The sequence below is a fragment of the Meles meles genome, chromosome 5 (genome assembly GCF_922984935.1).
Source record: "Meles meles chromosome 5, mMelMel3.1 paternal haplotype, whole genome shotgun sequence".
NCBI classification, from domain to species: Eukaryota; Metazoa; Chordata; class Mammalia; order Carnivora; family Mustelidae; genus Meles; species Meles meles.
The window spans coordinates 122,776,861-122,794,853 of record NC_060070.1 but is presented as its reverse complement, the minus strand read 5'-3'; the positions used below and the strand labels follow the sequence as shown (position 1 = coordinate 122,794,853).

Genomic DNA, 17,993 nt, shown 5'->3' with positions numbered 1-17,993 from the left:
TATATGGCTTCCCATGGGAATTCCACCAAACACTTAAAGAAGAATTAATTCCTATTCTCCTGAAACTGTTTCAAAAGATAGAAATAGAAGGAAAACTTCCAAAATCATTTTATGAGGTCAGAATTACCTTGATCCCAAAACCAGACAAAGATCCCATCAAAAAAGAGAATTACAGACCAATATCCTAGATGAACACAGATGTGAAAATTCTCACCAAAGTACTAGTCAATAGGATCCAACAGTATATTAAAAGGATTATTCATTACAACCAAGTGTGATTTATTCCATTGCTGCAAGGTTGGTTCAACATGTGCAAATCAATTAATGTGATACAATACATTAATAAAAGAAAGAATAAGAAACACATGATACTCTCAATAGATGCAGAAAAAGCATTTGACAAAGTACAGCATCCCTTCCTGATCAAAACTCTTCAAAGTGTAGGGATAGAGGGTACATACCTCAATATCATCAAAGCCATCTACACACTTCACAGCACTCACGATAGCACATACCCTCCCCAATGTCCATAACCCCCTCCCCCTCTCCAAACCCCACCTCCCCCCAGCAACCCCCAGTTTGTCTTGTGAGATTAAGAGTCATTTATGGTTTGTCTCCCTCCCAATCCCATCTTTCACAGACCTGTACCCCTGGGGATAAAAATACATTATATGTTTGTTAAAAAAAAAAAAAAGGAAAAAAAATAAAAGAAAGGATGAATACTCAACTTTTGTAGCAACATGGATGGGACTGGAAGAGATTATGCTGAGTGAAATAAGTCAAGCAGAGAGAGTCAAGTATCATATGGTCTCACTTATTTGTGGAGCATAACAAATGGCATGGAGGACATTGGGAGATGGAGAGGAGAAGGAAGTTGAGGGAAATTGGAAGGGGAGGTGAACCATAAGACTATGGACTCTGAAAGACAACCTGAGGGTTTTGAAGGGGTGGGGGTGGGAGGTTGGGGGAACCAGGTGGTGGGTAATAGGGAGGGCACGTATTGCATGGAGCACTGGGTGTTGTGCAAAAACAATGAATACTGTTACACTGAAAAATAAATAAATAAATTTAAATTGATCTTATTAAAAAAAAGCCATCTACAAAAAACCCACAGCAAATATCATTCTCAATGAAGATAAACTAAGAGGTTTCCCACTAAGGTCAGGAAAATGGCAGGGATGTCTACTATCACCACTGCTATTTAACATAGTACTAGAAGTCCTAGCCTCAACAATCAGACAACAAAAAGAAATTAAATGTATCCAAATTGACAAAGAAGCAAAACTCTCACTCTTTGCAGATGATGTGATACTTTATGTGGAAAACCCAAAATACTCCACTCCAAATCTGTTAGAACTTGTACAGGAATTTAGTAAAGTGTCAGGATATACACAAAATGCACAGAAGTCAGTTGCGTTTCTATACACCAAAAACAAGACAGAAGAAAGAGAAATTAAGGAGTCAATCCCAATTATGATTGCACCCAAGGCCATAAGATACCGAGGAATAAACCTAACTGAAGAGGCAAAGAATCTGTACTCAGAAAACTATAAAGTATTCATGAAGGAAATTGAGGGAGAAGCTCATGTACTGGAAGAACAAATATGAAAATGTCTATGCTACCTGAAGCAATCTACATGTTTAAGGCAATCCCTATCAAACTACCATCCATTTGTTTTCAAAGAAATGGAACAAATAATCCTAAAATTTATATGGAACTAGAAAAGACCTTGAATAACCAGAGGAATGTTGACAAAGAAAACCAAAGTTGGTGGCATCACAATTCCAGACTTCAAGCTCTATTACAAAGCTGTCATCATCAAGACAGTATGCTACTGACACAAAAACAGACACATAAATCAATGGAACAGAATAGAAAGCTCAGAAATACACCCTCAACTCTATGGTCAATGAATCTTCGACAAAGCAGGAAAGAATGTCCAATGGAAAAAAGACAGTCTCTTCAACACATGGTGTTGGGAAAATTGGACAGCCACATGCAGAAGAATGAAACTGGACCATTTCCTTACACCACACATGAAAATAGACTCAAAATGGATGAAGGACTTCAATGTGAGAAAGGAATCCATCAAAATCCTTGAGGAGAACACAGGCAGCAACCTCTTCGGCCTCAGCCATAGCAACTTCTTCCTAGAAACATCACCAAAGGCAAGGGAAGCAAGAGCAAAAATCAACTATTGGGATTTCATCAAGATCAAAAGCTTTTGCATAGCAAAGGAAACAGTTAACAAAACCAAAAGACAACTTATAGAATTGGAGAAGATATTTGCAAATGACATAATGGATAAAGGGCTAGTATCCAAAATCTATATAGATTTATCAAACTCAACACCCAAAGAACCAATAATCCAATCAAGAAATGGGCAGAGGACATGAACAGACATTTCTGCAAAGAAGACATCCAGATGGCCAACAGACACATGAAAAAGTGCTCCATATCACTTGGCATCAGGGAAATATAAATAAAAACCACAATGAGATACCACCTCACACCAGTCAGAATGACTAAAATTAACAAGTCAGGAAATGACAGATGCTGGCGAGGATGCAGAGAAAGGGGAACCCTCCTACACTGGTGGTGTAAATGCAAGCTGGTGCATTCACTCTGGAAAACAGCATGGAGGTTCCTCAAAAAGTTTAATATAGAGCTACCCTATGACCCAGCAATCGCAGTACTGGGTATTTACCCTAAAGATATAAATGTAATGATCTGAAGGGGCACGTGCACCCAAATGTTTATAGCAGCAATATCCACAATAGTGAAACTATGGAAAGAACCTAGATGTCCATTAACAGATGAATGGATAAAGAAGATGTGGTATATGTATACAATGGAATACTATGCAGCCATCAAAAGAAGTGAAATCTTACTATTTGAGATGACATGGATGGAACTAGAGGGTATTATGCTTAGCGAAATAAGTCAATCAGAGAAAGACAATTATTATATGATCTCCCTGATATGAGGAATTTGAAAGGCAAAGTGGGGGTCTTGGGGGTAGGGAAGGAAAAATGGAACAAGGTGGGATCAGGAAGGAGACAAACTATAAGGGACTCTTAATCTCACAAAACAAACTGAGGGTTGCCAGGGGGATGAGGGGTAGGAAGAGGGTGGCTGGGTTATGGACACTGCAGAACATGTGTGCTATGATGAGTGTTGTGAAGTGTGTAAACCTGGCGATTCACATATACCATATATAACATATCACATAACATATAATAATACATTATATGTTAATAAAAATATTAAAAATAATTTTTAAAAAGTCCCAATAAAGATTTAGCACCAGATGGATTCACAGGTGAATTCTACCTAACTAATACCAATTATTCTTAAATTCTTCCAAAAAAATAGGAGTGGGAACTCTTCCAAATTAATTTTATAGAGTCAACATCATCATGATACCAAAGCCAGACAATGACATAACTAGAGGAGAAAATTGCAGGTCTATAATTTGGATGAGCATTGATACAAATGGCTAATTTCTTTGTATTGCTTTATAATGTTTCATTGTATGAATGTACCATAGTCCATTTATTCATTCACCCATTGAAGCATTTGGTTGCTTCCAGTGTTTGGCAATTATGTTTTAAGCTGTTACAAGCATTTATGTTCAGGTTTTGTGTAGACATCCATTTTCAACTCACTTGGGTAAATACCGAAGAGTACAATTGCCAGACTGTATGTAAAGCTATGTGTAGCTTTGCAAGAAACAGCAAAAATGTCTTCCAAAGTAGTTATATCATCTTGCATCCCTACCACACATACATGTGCATTCCTGCTACTCCACATTACCACCAGCCTTAGGTGTTTTCAAGTCAATTCTTGTTTTACAAAGGTGTCAAGGTAATTAGTATTTTGATACCTAAATAACTGAATATGTATTTTAAAGATTAATCATGTCCTTACCTCATACCATGTACAATAATTTGTTCATAGGGAAACATAACATAAAAGCAAAACAATGAAACTAAAGGGACATTACATGGAAGAACTCTGGTAATGGAGATTTTCCTGGATTCATTTTTTAATGAAAATCCTATAGTCTCCTTTTTAAAAATTATTATGTTCATTTAGCCGTTTTATATACTTCATTAATATTTGATGTAGTGTTCAATGACTCATTAGTTGCATATAATATCCATTGCTCATCACAACACACACCCTCCTTAATACCCATCACCCTACCTCCATCCCTCACCCCTCTGAAACCCACAGTTTGTTTCTCAGAGTCCATGGTCTTTCATGTTTCCTCTCCCTCTCTGATATCTCCCCCTTCAGTTTTCTCTCCCCTCCCCTATGGTCCTCTGTGCTACTCCTTATGTTCCACATATGAGTGAAACCATATGATAATTGTCCTTCTCTGCTTGACTTGTTTCATTTAGCATAAGCCCCTCCAGTGCAGTCTTAAACTTATGGGATACTACAAAGATGGTCCTTAGGGGGAAATACATAGCCATCCAAACCTCTCTCAGAAAAGTAGAAAAATCCCAAAGGTACAAGCTAAAGTTACACCTAAAGGAGATGGAGAAGGAACAGCAAATAAAACCTAAACTAAGCAGGAGAAGAGAAATAGTAAAGATTAGAGCAGAGATCAATGAATTAGAAACCAGAAATACAGTAGAACAGATCAATGGAACTAGAAGCTGGTTCCTTGAAAGAATTAACAAGACTGATAAACATCTGGCCAGACTTATCCAAAAGAAAAGAGAAAGGATCCAAATTAATAAAATCATAAATGAAAGGGGAAAGACCACGACTAACACCAAGGAAATAGAAACAAATTATTAGAAATCATTACCAGCAACTATATGGCAACACATTAAGTAACCTGGAAGAAATGGATGCCTTCCTGGAAACTTATAAACTACCAAGACTGAAACAGGAATAAATAGACAATCTGAACAGACCAATAACCAGTAAGGAAGTTGAAACAAACTGAGGGTTTTGGAGGGGAGGGAGGTGGGAGGTTGGGTGAACCTGATGGTGGGTATTATGGATGACACATATTGCATGGAGCACTGGGTGTGATGTATAAACAATGAATTCTGGAACGTTGAAAATATATATATATATGAAATGATGGGGAAAAAAATCTGCCCCAAAATAGGAGTCCAGAGCCAGATGGGTTCCCAAGGGAATTCTACCAAACATTTAAAGAGGAATAAATACCTATTCTATTGAAGCTGTTTCAAAAATAAAAATGGAAGTAAAACTTCCAAACTCATTCCATAAGGCCAGCATTACCTTGATCTAAAAACCAGGCAAAGACCAAAGACCAAGGAGAATTACAGACCAATATCCGTGATGAATATGGATGCAAAAATACTCAACAAGATCCTACACAGTAACATCCAATAGTACATTAAAAGGATTATTCACCACAACCAAGTGGGATTTATTCCTGGGTTGCAAGGGTAGTTCAACACTCACAAATAATTCAACATGATAGAGCATATTAATAAAAGGGGGGAAAAGTGATCCTCTTAATTGATGCAGAGAAAGCATTTGACAAAATACATCATCCTTTCTTGATTAAAACTCTTCAAAGTGTAGGGATAGAGGGAACATACATCAGTATAAAAACAATCTAAGAAAATCCCACACTGAATATCATTCTCATTGGGGAAAAGTTGAGAGCTTTTCCCTTAAGGCCAAGAAAAGTACTGGGATGCTCACTCTCACCACTAATATTCAACACAGTATTAGAAGTCCTAGCCTTAGCAATCAGACATCAAAAAGAAATAATAAGCAAAGAAGTCAAACTCTCTTCACAGATGATGTGATACTTTAGAAAACCCAAAAGACTCCATCACCAAATTACTAGAACCCATACAGCAATTTAACAATGTAGCAGGATACAAAACCAATGCACAGGAAACAGTTGCTTTCCTATACACTAACAATATAACTGTAGAAAGAGAAACTAAGGAGTCTATTCCATTTACAATAGCACCAAAACCCATAAGATACTTCAGAATAAACCTAACCAAAGAGGTAAAAGATCTATATGCTAGAAAATACAGAACACTTATGAACAAGATTAAGGAGGTCACAGAGATGGAAAAACAGTCCATGCTCATGGACTAGAAGAATAAACATTGTGAAATTTGATTTCAGGAGTAGAATTCAGTAATTTATCACTTACATGCAACACCCAGTGCTCATCATAACAAGTACCCTCCTTAATATCCAGCACCTATCTTGCCCAACTCCCACTCACCCCCTCCATCAACCCTCAGTTTGTTCTTTATCATTAGGAGTCTCTTATGGTTTCTTGCCCTCTCTTTGTCCTCATGCTGTATGTTCAGAATGGCTAAAATTAACAATTAACAACACAAGAAGCAAGAAGTAGTGGCAAGTATGTACTGTTAGTGAGAAAGCAAACTGGTATAGTCACCTTGGAGAACAATATGGTGGTTCCCCAAAAAGTTGAAAATAGAACTACCCTAAGATCCAGCAATTATGCTACTAGGTATTTGCCCAAAGAATACAAAAATATAGATTCAAAGGGGTACATGCACCTGATGTTTATAGCAGGATTATCAACAATAACCAGACTATAGAAAGAATCTAAATGTCCATTGGCTAATGAATAAATAAAGAAAATGTGGTATATATAAAATGGAATACTACTTAGTCATCAGAAAGAATGAAATCAGGGTGTCTGGGTGGTTCAGTCTGTTAAGTGTTTGGCTCTGGCTTGGTCATGGTCCCAAGGCCCTGGGATTGAGCCCCATGTTGGGCTCTCTGTACTGTGAGGAGCCTGCTTCTCCCTCTCCCTCTGCCTGATGCTCCCCCTGCTTGTGCATGTGTGCACATATGCTCTTTCTCTGTGTCCAATAAGTAAAATCTTTAAAAAAAGAAAAGAAAAGAAAAGAAAACTTTCTATTTGAAATAACATGGAGGGAATTAGAGTGTATCATGTGAAGTGAAAAAAGTCAGTAAGAGAAAGACAAATGCCATATAATTTTACTCACATCTGGAATTTAATTTTATATTTTAGTAATTTTCCAGACTCTCTGAAGGCATCTTTTGGGAAGATGGGTTTATATCATTTATTCCATAAACTCTATTATTAACACAAAAAGTTTCTTTTGCTAAGGTCATTTGGTTTAACACATAGTTTAGGATGAATGTTTTCTTATTGATTTTCTGCCTGGGTGATTTATCTATTGATTGTATGTGGGGTATTAAATTTCCCTACTATTATTGTAGTGCTGTTTATTTCTCCCTTTAATTTGTTAACATTTATTTTAGTATGTATCTGCACTCTTATGTTGGGTAACTAAGTGTTCACAAATGTTACATTGTCTTGTTGGGGTGACCCTGTCATCATTACTAATGACCTTTTATCTTCCTGTAGTCTTTGTTTAAAGTCTATTTAGTCTGATACAAGTGTACCTACCCCAGCGTTCTTTTGGTTTCCTTTCACATGGACGGATATCTTTCCACCTCTCATCTTTCAGCCCATGTCTGTCCTTATTTGCAGTGAGTTTCTTTAAGGCAGCATATAGATGGGCCTTGTTATTTATCCATTCAGTAGCTTGATGTGCTTTGATTAGAAAATGTAGTCCATTTAAATTTAACGTAATTATTGATACGTTTGTACTGACTGCCACTTTATTAATTTCTTCCTAGCTGTTTCATAGTTCTTTGTCTTCTATCTTGCTCACTTTCTTTGTGGCTTGATCACTTTTTTAGTGGTATGCTTAAATTCCTTTATCTTTTGTATATTCACTATAGATTTCACATTGTGGTTACAATCAGGTTAACACATAGAATTTGTCTGTAACAGTCTACTTTAAGTTGATAACAACTAAGTTTGAACATGTTCCAAAGTTCTACATTTTACTCTTTACTCTTTTTGTTTTTGATGGTGCATTTGTATCTTTATATAATATGTATTTTGAAATTAGTTATTCTAGTTATAGTTGATGTTACTTTTGTCTATTAACCTTCATACTAGCATTACAAGTGATTATTGCACTACCATTACTATATGTTTACTTTTACTAGTGAGTTTTTTTATTTATATATTAGTGATTTTATTAAAACAGTGAACTTTAAATAGACTCCTTATCACTTAGTTTGTAGCACTTATGTAATTTTTAAAAATGTTATTCTAGTGTGGTTAGTATATAGTGTTATATTTACTTTAGTTATACAATGTAGTGATTCAACAATTCCATGTATTACTCAATGCTCATCTAGATGAGTGTAGTGAATATCTTTCACCTATTTCACTCATCTCCCCCGTCCACCTGCCCTATGCTAAACATCACTGTGTTCCCTATAGTTAAAAATCTGTTTTTTGAATTGAGGCAGAAGGAAAACTTCCAGACTCTTTTTATGAAGCCAGCATTACCCTGATCCCCAAACCAGGCAAAGACCCTACAAAAAAGGAGAACTTCAGACCAATATCGTTGATGAATATGGATGCAAAGATTCTCAACAAGATCCTAGCAAACAGGATCCAGCAGCACATTAAAAAGATGATCCACCATGGCCTGGGTCACAAGGATGGTTCAACATTCGCAAATCAATCAATTTGACAGAACAAATCAATAAGAGAAGAGAGAAGACCCACATGGTCCTCTCAATCGATGCAGAAAAAGCATTTGACAAAATCCAGCATCCGTTCCTGATTAAAACGCTTCAAACTATAGGGATAGAGGGAACATTCCTGAACTTCATAAAATCTATCAATGAAAGACCCACAGCAAATATCATCCTCAATGGGAAAAACCTTGAAGCCTTCCCGTTGAGATCAGGAACACAAGGATGCCCACTCTCACCACTCTTGTTCAACATAGTATTAGAAGTCCTAGCAACGGCAATCAGACAACAAAGAGAAATAAAAGGTATCTAAACAGGGAATGAAGAAGTCAAACTCTCTCTCTTCGCCGATGACATGATTCTTTATATGGAAAACCCAAAGGACTCCACCCCCAAACTAATAGAACTCATACAACAATTCAGAAAGGTGGCAGGATACAAAGTCAATGTACAGAAATTGGTTGATTTCTTATACACTAACAATGAAAACACAGAAAGGGAAATTAGAGAATTGATTCCATTTACTATAGCACCAAGAACCATAAGATACCTGGGAATAAACCTAACCAAAGAGGTAAAGGATCTGTACTCGAGGAAATACAGAACACTCTGAAAGAAATTGAAGAAGACACAAAAAGATGGAAGACCATTCCATGCTCTTGGACTGGAAGAATAAACATTGTTAAAATGTCTATACTGCCTAGAGCGATCTATACTTTTAATGCCATTCTGATCAAAATTCCACCGGTAGGGGAGCCTGGGTGGCTCAGTGGGTTGAAACCTCTGCCTTTGGCTCAGGTCATGAGCCCAGGGTCCTGGGATTGAGCCCCACGTCGGGCTCTCTGCTCCGTGGGGATCCTGCTTCCTCCTCTCTCTCTGCCTGCCTAGTTGTGATTTCTCTCTGTCAGATAAATAAAATATTAAAAAAAATTCCACCGGTATTTTTCAAAGAGCTGGAACAAATAATCCTAAAATTTGTATGGAATCAGAAGAGACCCTGAATTGCTAAGGAAATGTTGAAAAACAAAAACAAAATGGCAGTATCACGTTACCTGATTTCAAGCTTTACTACAAAGCTGTGATCACCAAGACAGCGTGGTACTGGCATAAAAACAGACACATAGACCTGTGGAACAGAGTAGAGAGCCCAGATATGGACCCTCAACTCTATGGTCAAATAATCTTCTACAAAGCAGGAAAAAATATACAGTGGAAAAAAGACAGTCTCTTCAGTAAATGGTGCTGGGAAAACTGGACAGCGATATGTAGAAGAATGAAACTCAACCATTCTCTTACACCATGCACAAAGATAAACTTGAAATGGATAAAAAACCTCAACGTGAGACAGGAATCCATCAGAATCCTAGAGGAGAACATAGGCAGTAACCTCTTCGATATCAGCCACAGCAACTTCTTTCAAGATATGTCTCCAAAGGCAAAGGAAACAAAAGCGAAAATAAACTTTTGGGACTTCTTCAAGATCAAAAGCTTCTGCACAGCAAAGGAAACAGTCAACAAAAGAAAGAGGCAACCCACGGAATGGGAGAAGATATTTGCAAATGACAGTACATACAAGGTTGATATCCAGGATCTATAAAGAACTCCTCAAACTCAACACACACAAAACAGATAATCATATCCAAATATAGGCAGAAGATATGAATAGACACTTCTCCAATGAGGACATATGAATGGCTATCAGACACATGAAAAAATGTTCATCATCACTAGCCATCATGGAGATTCAAATTAAAACCGCATTGAGATACCACCTCACACCGGTTAGAATGGCCAAAATTAGCAAGACAGGAAAGAACATGTGTTGGAGAGGATGTGGAGAAAGGGGAACCCTCTTACACTGTTGGTGGGAATGCAAGTTAGTGCAGCCACTTTGGAGAACAGTGTGGAGATTCCTCAAGAAATTAAAAATAGAGCTTCCCTAGGACCCTGCAATTGTACTACTGGGTATTTACCCCAAAGATACAGATGGAGTGAAAAGAAGGGCCATCTCTACCCCAATGTTTATAGCAGCGATGGCCATGGTCTCCAAACTGTGGAAAGAACCAAGATGCCCTTCAACGGACGAATGGATAAGGAAGATGTGGTCCATATACACAATGGAGTATTATGCCTCCATCAGAAACGATGAATACCCAACTTTTGTAGCAACATGGACGGGACTGGAAGAGATTATGCTGAGTGAAATAAGTCAAGCAGAGAGAGTCATGTATCTTATGGTTTCACTTATTTGTGGAGCATAACAAAGAACATGGAGGACATGGGGAGATGGAGACGAGAAGGGAGTTGTGGGAAATTGGAAGGGGAGATGAACCATGAGAGACTAAGGACTCTGAAAAACAACCTGAGGATTTTGAAGTGGCGGGGGCTGGGAGGTTGGGGAACTAAGTGGTGGGTAATAGGGAGGGCACGTATTGCATGGAGCACTGGGTGTGGTGCAAAATCAATGAATACTGTTACGCTGAAAAGAAATTTAAAAAAAAATCTGTTTATTGGTTTGCCTCTATTCTTTTTCATTTGTTCATTTGTTTTATTTCTTAAATTCCACATAGAAGTATTTGTATATGGCATTTGTCTTTCACCAAATAGCTTATTTTGCTTAGCATCATGCTTTCTAGATCTATCCATGTTTTTGCAAATGTCAGGATTTCATTCTCTTTTACGGCTATTATTCCACTGTATATGTATACACCACTTCTTTATTGATTCTTCTATCAATGGACATTTGTGCTGCTTCCATATCTTAGTGTAAATAATGCTGCTATTTAAAAAGGGTGCATGTATCTCTTTGAATTAATGTTTTTGTTTACTTTGAGTAAATACCTGGTAGTGCAATTACTGGATCATATGGTAATTGCATTTTTATGTTTTTGAGGAATCTCTGTGCCATCTTCCACAATGGCTGTTCCAATTTGGATTCCACCAAGAGTTCACAAGTACTCGTATTTCTCCACATACTCACCAACACTTGCTGTTTCTTCTGTTTTTTATTTAACCATTCTGACAGATGTGAGGTGATATCTCATTGTGGTTTTGGTTACATTTCCCTGGTGATGAGTGATTTTGAGCATCTTTTTATGTGTATGTTGGCCATATGGATGTCTTCAGAGAAATGTCTGTTCATGTTTCCTATCCATTTTTTAAACCGATTTGCTTTTTGGTGTTGAGTTGTAAAAGTTCTTTATATTTTTTTGGATACTAAGCCATTATCAGATATGTTATTTGCAAATATCTTCTTCCATTCTGAAGGCTGACTTTTAGCTTTGTTGATTGTTTCCTCCACTGTGCAGAGGCTTCTTTTTTTAAAGTAATCCTAAAGATTTATGTTTGCTTTCCTCAGCAGAGGCTAGGAAACATGTTAAATGTTGTTAAACATGTTAAATGTTGTTACAACTGATGTCAGAAAAATTACACTCTCTTCTAGGATTTTTGTGGTGTCTGGACTCACATTTAGGTCCTTAACCCATTTTGAACTTATTTTTGTAAAAATAGTGTAAGAAAGTATTTCAGTTTCATTATTTTACATGTAGCTGACCAGTGTTACGAACATTTTTTGAAGGGACTTATTGTTTCCTAGTACGTATTCTTTTGTCTTTCATTGAAGATCAATTGACCATATAATTGTGGATTTAATTTAATTTTTTAATTTTTAAATAAAATAAATAATTTAATTTGTAAATATTAATTAAATGAAATAGTTAAATTAATGTATTAATTCCTTTAATATTAAATAATAGATTGAATAATTTATGTAATTAAATTAATGATTTAAGTTTTTAGATTTGACTTAATTTCTGGGTTTTCTATCCTGGTGTATTGATCTTTGTGTCTATTTTTAATCCAGTACTGTTTGAATCATAGCTTTTAATATAACTTGAAGTCTGGAATTATGATAGCTCCAGTTTTGCTTTTCTTTGTCAAAAATATTTGGGATATTCCAGATCTTTTGTGGTTCCATACAAATTTTAAGATTGTTTATTCTAGTTCTGTCAAAAATAGTGTTGGTATTTTGATAGAAATATTTGATAGAAATTGCATTATGTTTATAGATTACTTTGGGTAGTATGGACATTTTAACAATATTTGTTCTTCCAGTCCATGAGCATGGGGTTTCTTTCCATTTCTTTGTGTCATCATTTTTTTCATCAGTGTTTTATAGTTTTCAAGTCTTTCACCTTTTTGGTTAGGTTTATTCCTAGGTATCTTATAATTTCTGGTGCAATTGTAAATCGGATTGTTCTGTGACTTTCTCTTTCTGCTTCTTCATTATTACTGTATAGAAATGCAATGGATTTCTGTACATTGATTTTGTATTCTGCAACTTTACTGAGTTCATTTATCAGTTCTAGTAGTTTTTCAGTGGAGTCTTTAGGGTTTTTTATATATAGTATATGTCATCTGCAAATAGTGAATGTTTTACTTCTTCCTTATTAACTTGGATACATTTTATTTCTTTTTGTTGTCTGATTCCTAGAGCTAGGACTTCCTGTACTATGTTGAATAAAGATGGTGAGAGTGGATATCCTTGTTTTGTTCCTGACCTTGGGAGGAAAATTCTGTTTTTTTTTTTCCCATTAAGTATGATGTTTGCTTAGATAGGCTTCATTATGTTGAGGTATGTCCCCTCTAAACCTATATCGTTAAGGGGTTTTATTATTAATAAATGTACTATGTCAAATACTTTTTCTGCATCTACTGAGATGATCAAATGTTTTTTAAATCTTTTCGTAATGATGTGATGTATCACATTGATTGATATGCAAATATCAAACCACTTTTGCATCCCAGAAATAAATCTCACTTGATCACATGATTTTTTTAATGTATTGTTGGATTTGATTTGCTGATATTTTGTTGAGAATTTTTGCATCCATGTTCATCAGAGTTATTAGGCTGTAGTTGTGTTTTGTTGTTGTTGTTGTGTGCTTCAGTGGTTTTGGTATCAACATAATGTGGGCCTCATAGAACAAACTTGGAAGTTTTCCTTCGTTTTCTATTTTTGAAATTTTTCAGAAGAATAGTTATTTACTCTTCATAAAATGTGTGGTAGAATTCACCTGTGAAGCCAGCTGTGCCTGGACCTTTGTTATGAGTTTTTTTGTTTTTAATTACGTATTCAATTTTATTGCTAGTAATTGGTTCACTCAAATTTTGTTATTTCCTTCTGTTTCAATTTTGATAGGTTGTGTGTTTCTAGGAATTTACTCACTTCTTCTAGGTTGTCCAGTTTAGTGACACATAATTTTTTTTAAGATTTTTATTTATTTATTTGAAAGAGAGAAAGATCACAAGTACGCAGAGTCAGTCAGAGAGAGAGGGGGAAGCAGGCTCCCAGCTGAGCAGAGAGCCCGATGCGGGGCTCGATCCCAGGACCCTGAGATCATGACCTGAGCTGAAGGCAGCAGCTTAATCCACTGAGCCACCCAGGTGCTCCCACATAATTTTTTTTAATAATAGTCTATTACAATCTTTGTATTTCTGTGATATAAGTTGTTATTCCTTCTCTTTAATTTCTGTTTTTGTTTATTTAAGATGTCTCTCTCTCTGTGATGACTCTGACTAAACATTTATCAATTTTATTGATCTTTTCAAAGAACCAGCTCCAGATTTCATTGATTAGTTCTATTTTTTAAATTTCTATATCAATTATTTCTATATCATTTATTTCTGCTCTCACCTGTATTATTTTCTTCATTTTGTTGGTTTTGGGTTTAGTTTGTCTTTTTCTAATTCCTTTAGTTGTAAAGATAGATTGTTTATTTAAATACTTTCTTGCTTCTTGAGGAAGACCTATATTGCTATAAACTTCCCTCTTACAACCACTTTCACTGCATTTCAAAGATTTTGCATTCTTCTATTTTCATTTTTGTCTCCTTGTATCTTTTTATTTCCTCTTTGATTTCTTGGTTAACCATTCATTGTTTAGTAACATGTTATTTAACTTCATGTATCTGTGCTCTTTCCAGATTTTATCTTGTTCTTCTAGTTTCATAGTGGTATAGTAAAAAAAGATGCATTGTATAACTGATATTTTTGAAATTTTAAAGGTTTCTTTTGTGACCTAAAATGTGATCTATTTTGGAGAACATTCCATGTGCACTTGAAAAGGATGTGTATTCTGCTATTTTAGGATGGAATGTTCTGACTATACCTGGTAAATCCATCTGGTCCAATGTGTCATTCAGAGTAATGATTTCCTTTTTTATTTTTTGTTCACATGATCTGTCCATTGATGTAAGTGGAGTATTAAAGTTCCCCAATACAATTGTATTACTAGTGATTAGTTACTTCATATTTATTATTAAGTGTTCTGTGTATTTGGGTGCTCCCTTGTTGGGTGCATAAATATTTTCCTTTGTTATGTCTTCTAGTTTGATTGTCCTCTTAATGTCTATATACTATATAGTGTCCTTTGTCTCTTGTTATGGTGTTTGTTTTAAAGTCAACCTTTTATGATAAGTGTTACTACCCTCATACATTTTTCATATTCATTTATTTATTTTTTTTTTGCATTTTAATTATTTTTTTTATTCGTTCATTTGTTTATTTACAGCATAACAGTGTTCATTGTTTTGGCATCACACCCAGTGCTCCATGCAGTACGTGCCCTCCCTATTACCCACCACCTGGTTTTCATATTCATTTAAATGATAATTGTTCTCCATTTCGTCACTTTCAATCTGAGCATGTCTTTAGGTGTGAAGTGAGTCTATGGTAGACAATATATATGAGTCTTGTTTTTTTATCCATTCCATCACCTATGCATTTTGATTAGAGCATTTAGTCCAATTACATTCAAATTGATTATTGATAGGCATGTGTTCATTACCAATTTGTTATTTGTTTTGTGTTCGTTTTTGTGGATGCTCTTCTCCTTTCTTCCTTTGTACTCCTCTCATCTTAAGTTGGCTTTCTTTGTGATATACTTGGATTTCTTTCTTTCTTTCTTCCCATCTCTTTCTAGTTTTTGATCTGTGGTTTGTCTATAACATCTTCTGTATAGGGGCGCCTGGGTGGCTCAGTAGGTTAAGCCTCTGCCTTCAGCTCAGGTCATGATCTCAGGGTCCTGGGATCAAGCCCCACATGGGGCTTTCTGCTCAGTGGGGAGCCCGCTTCCCCTTCTCTCTCTGCCTGCCTCTCTGCCCACTTGTGATCTCTCTCTCTGTCAAATAAATAAATAAAATCTTAAAAAAAAAGAAAAAAAAAAGAAAAACATCTTCTGTATATAGCAGTCTATGGTGTCATACTTCATATCCTTTTATTTTGTGAGTCCCTTCACTGATTTTTGTCAATATACCTATTTTATTGCTTCTGTGGTTCCTACTTTCCTCACTCTTAGGAATAGTCTTTCTTTTCCACCCAGAGTCCCATTTAGCATTTGTGATGGGCTGGTTTAATTGGTCATAAACTCCTTTAACTTTCATTTGTCTTGGAAACTCATTATCTCTCATTTTATGTTAAATGATAGCCATGCTGGATAGAGAATTTTTGGTTTCAGATTTTTTTTTCCTTTCAGCTCATTGAATAGGTCATGCCACTCCCTTCTGGGCTGCAAACTTTCCATTTAAAATTTCACTGATAGTTTATAAGGTTTCCTTTGTGTGTAATTGTTTTCTATTTCTCTTGCTGCTATTTAAATTCTGTCTTTATTGTTTTGTTTTTTTTTTTTTGCCATTAATTACTATGTGCCTTGATGTGGACTTCCTTAGATTGATTTTGTTGGGGAATCTCTGTGTCTCTTGGATCTGAATTTCTGTTTCCTTCCTCAAATCTGGAAGTTTTCAGCTATTATTTCTTCAAATAAAATTTCTTCCTCCTTTTTTCCCTTTTCTCTTTTTAAGATCCTTATAATTAAAATCTTATGATTGATGGAGTCAGTGAGTTCCCTAAGATTATTCTTGTTTGCATAACATTTTTCCCTCATCTGCTCAACTTGATTACTTTACATTTCTCTGTCCTCCAGGTTGCTCATTTGTTTTCTTCTTCCTGTAGCCTGCTATTTATTCCATGTAGTGTATTTTTAATTTTAATTATTTTGTTCTTCACCTTTATTGGTTCTTTTGTATCTCTGTGTTAAAGGTCTTGCTGATGTCCTCCATTTTTTTCTTAATGCAAGAGACTATCTATAATCATTTTTTTAAATTCTCTTTCAGGCATATTACTTTTCTCCATTTCACTTAGGTTGCTTGATGTGATTTTTTCCCCCTGTTCTTTCACGTGGAAAATGTTCCTCTCTCTTCTCTTTTTGCCTAATTCTCTGTTTCTGTTTCTGTGTATTGGGAAAGTCAAGTATGTCTCTTGCTCTTTAAAGTAGTGGGTGGGGCACACACTTTTATCAAGGTGGTCTTGGTCCTTTTGCACAGGAGATGCACAGTTACCCTGCAGATCAGCTTGGCCCGGGTCACTTTGCAATGCATATGTGGGTGGAAGGTGCAGTCTTAACAAGGTGTGTGTGTTGTCCACAGGAGGTAGGGAAACATAGTGTTGGCAAGGTTTGCCCCAAGATTTTGGGGGAAGGGACCTACAAGCCAGCAGATAGGCCTGGCTGGAAGGAGTGGCAAGGTGCAGTATGCAAGTTGGGTATTTACTAATGAGATTTATGCTTTCATATGTTTGTTGTTTTGGTTATTAGTGTAGTAATTATTGTCCCCTTTTTTGGTTTGAACAAGTCCCTTTAATATTTCTTTTATGTCAAGTTTAGTGATGATGATTTCCTTAAGCTTTTCCTTGTCTGGAAACTTGTTTAACTCTCTTTCAATTTTGAATGATAACTTGGCTGAATAGCGTTTCTTGGTAAAAAGTATTGTTTTGTTTTATTTTGTTTTGTTTTCAGCATTTTGAATGTATCATGCCACTCACTTCTGGCTTTCAAGTTTCTGCTAAGAGATGCTGATACTCTAATGCGAATTCCCTTATACATAGCAAGTTGGGATTTTCTTCTTGCTGCTTTTAATATTTTTCTCTGTCTTTAGTTTTTGACACTTTAATTATAATGTGTCTTTGTGTCAGTCTCCTTGAGATCATTTTTTTTCTTTTTTAGATTCGTTTATTTATTTTAAAGAGAAAGAAAATGAGTGGAGGGAGGGGCAGAGGAAGAGGAAGAGAAGGAATCCTCTAACAGACTCCTCACTGAGCATGGCACCCAATGCAGGGCTTCCAGGACCCTGAGATCATGACCTGAGCCAAAAATCAGAGTTGACTGCTTAACCTAGGTGCCCCTCTTTGATTTCATTGTATTTGGAGTTCTGGGCTTCCTACATCTAGGTGTCTATTTCTTTTCTGGTTAGGGAAATTTTCAGTCATTAAGTTTTCTGCCCTTTATTTCCTCTCTTCTTTAGAATCCCTATACTGTGAATATTTTCATCTGCTTATTGTGCCATAAGTCCCTTAAACT

The 17,993-nt window shown here is 35.9% G+C and overlaps 1 protein-coding gene across 1 annotated transcript in view; it reads right to left on the bottom strand.

The window, feature by feature from the left end:
* The window catches only part of LOC123941440 (butyrophilin subfamily 1 member A1-like), a 55,517-nt gene extending 47,879 nt beyond the window's left edge, over positions 1 to 7,638 (bottom strand). Inside the window, exon 1 of the mRNA XM_046004592.1 lies at positions 7,431 to 7,638. The gene's annotated coding sequence lies outside the window, so the exon portion shown is untranslated. The remainder of the gene's footprint in view (positions 1 to 7,430) is intronic.
* Positions 7,639 to 17,993: the final 10,355 nt, after the last annotated feature.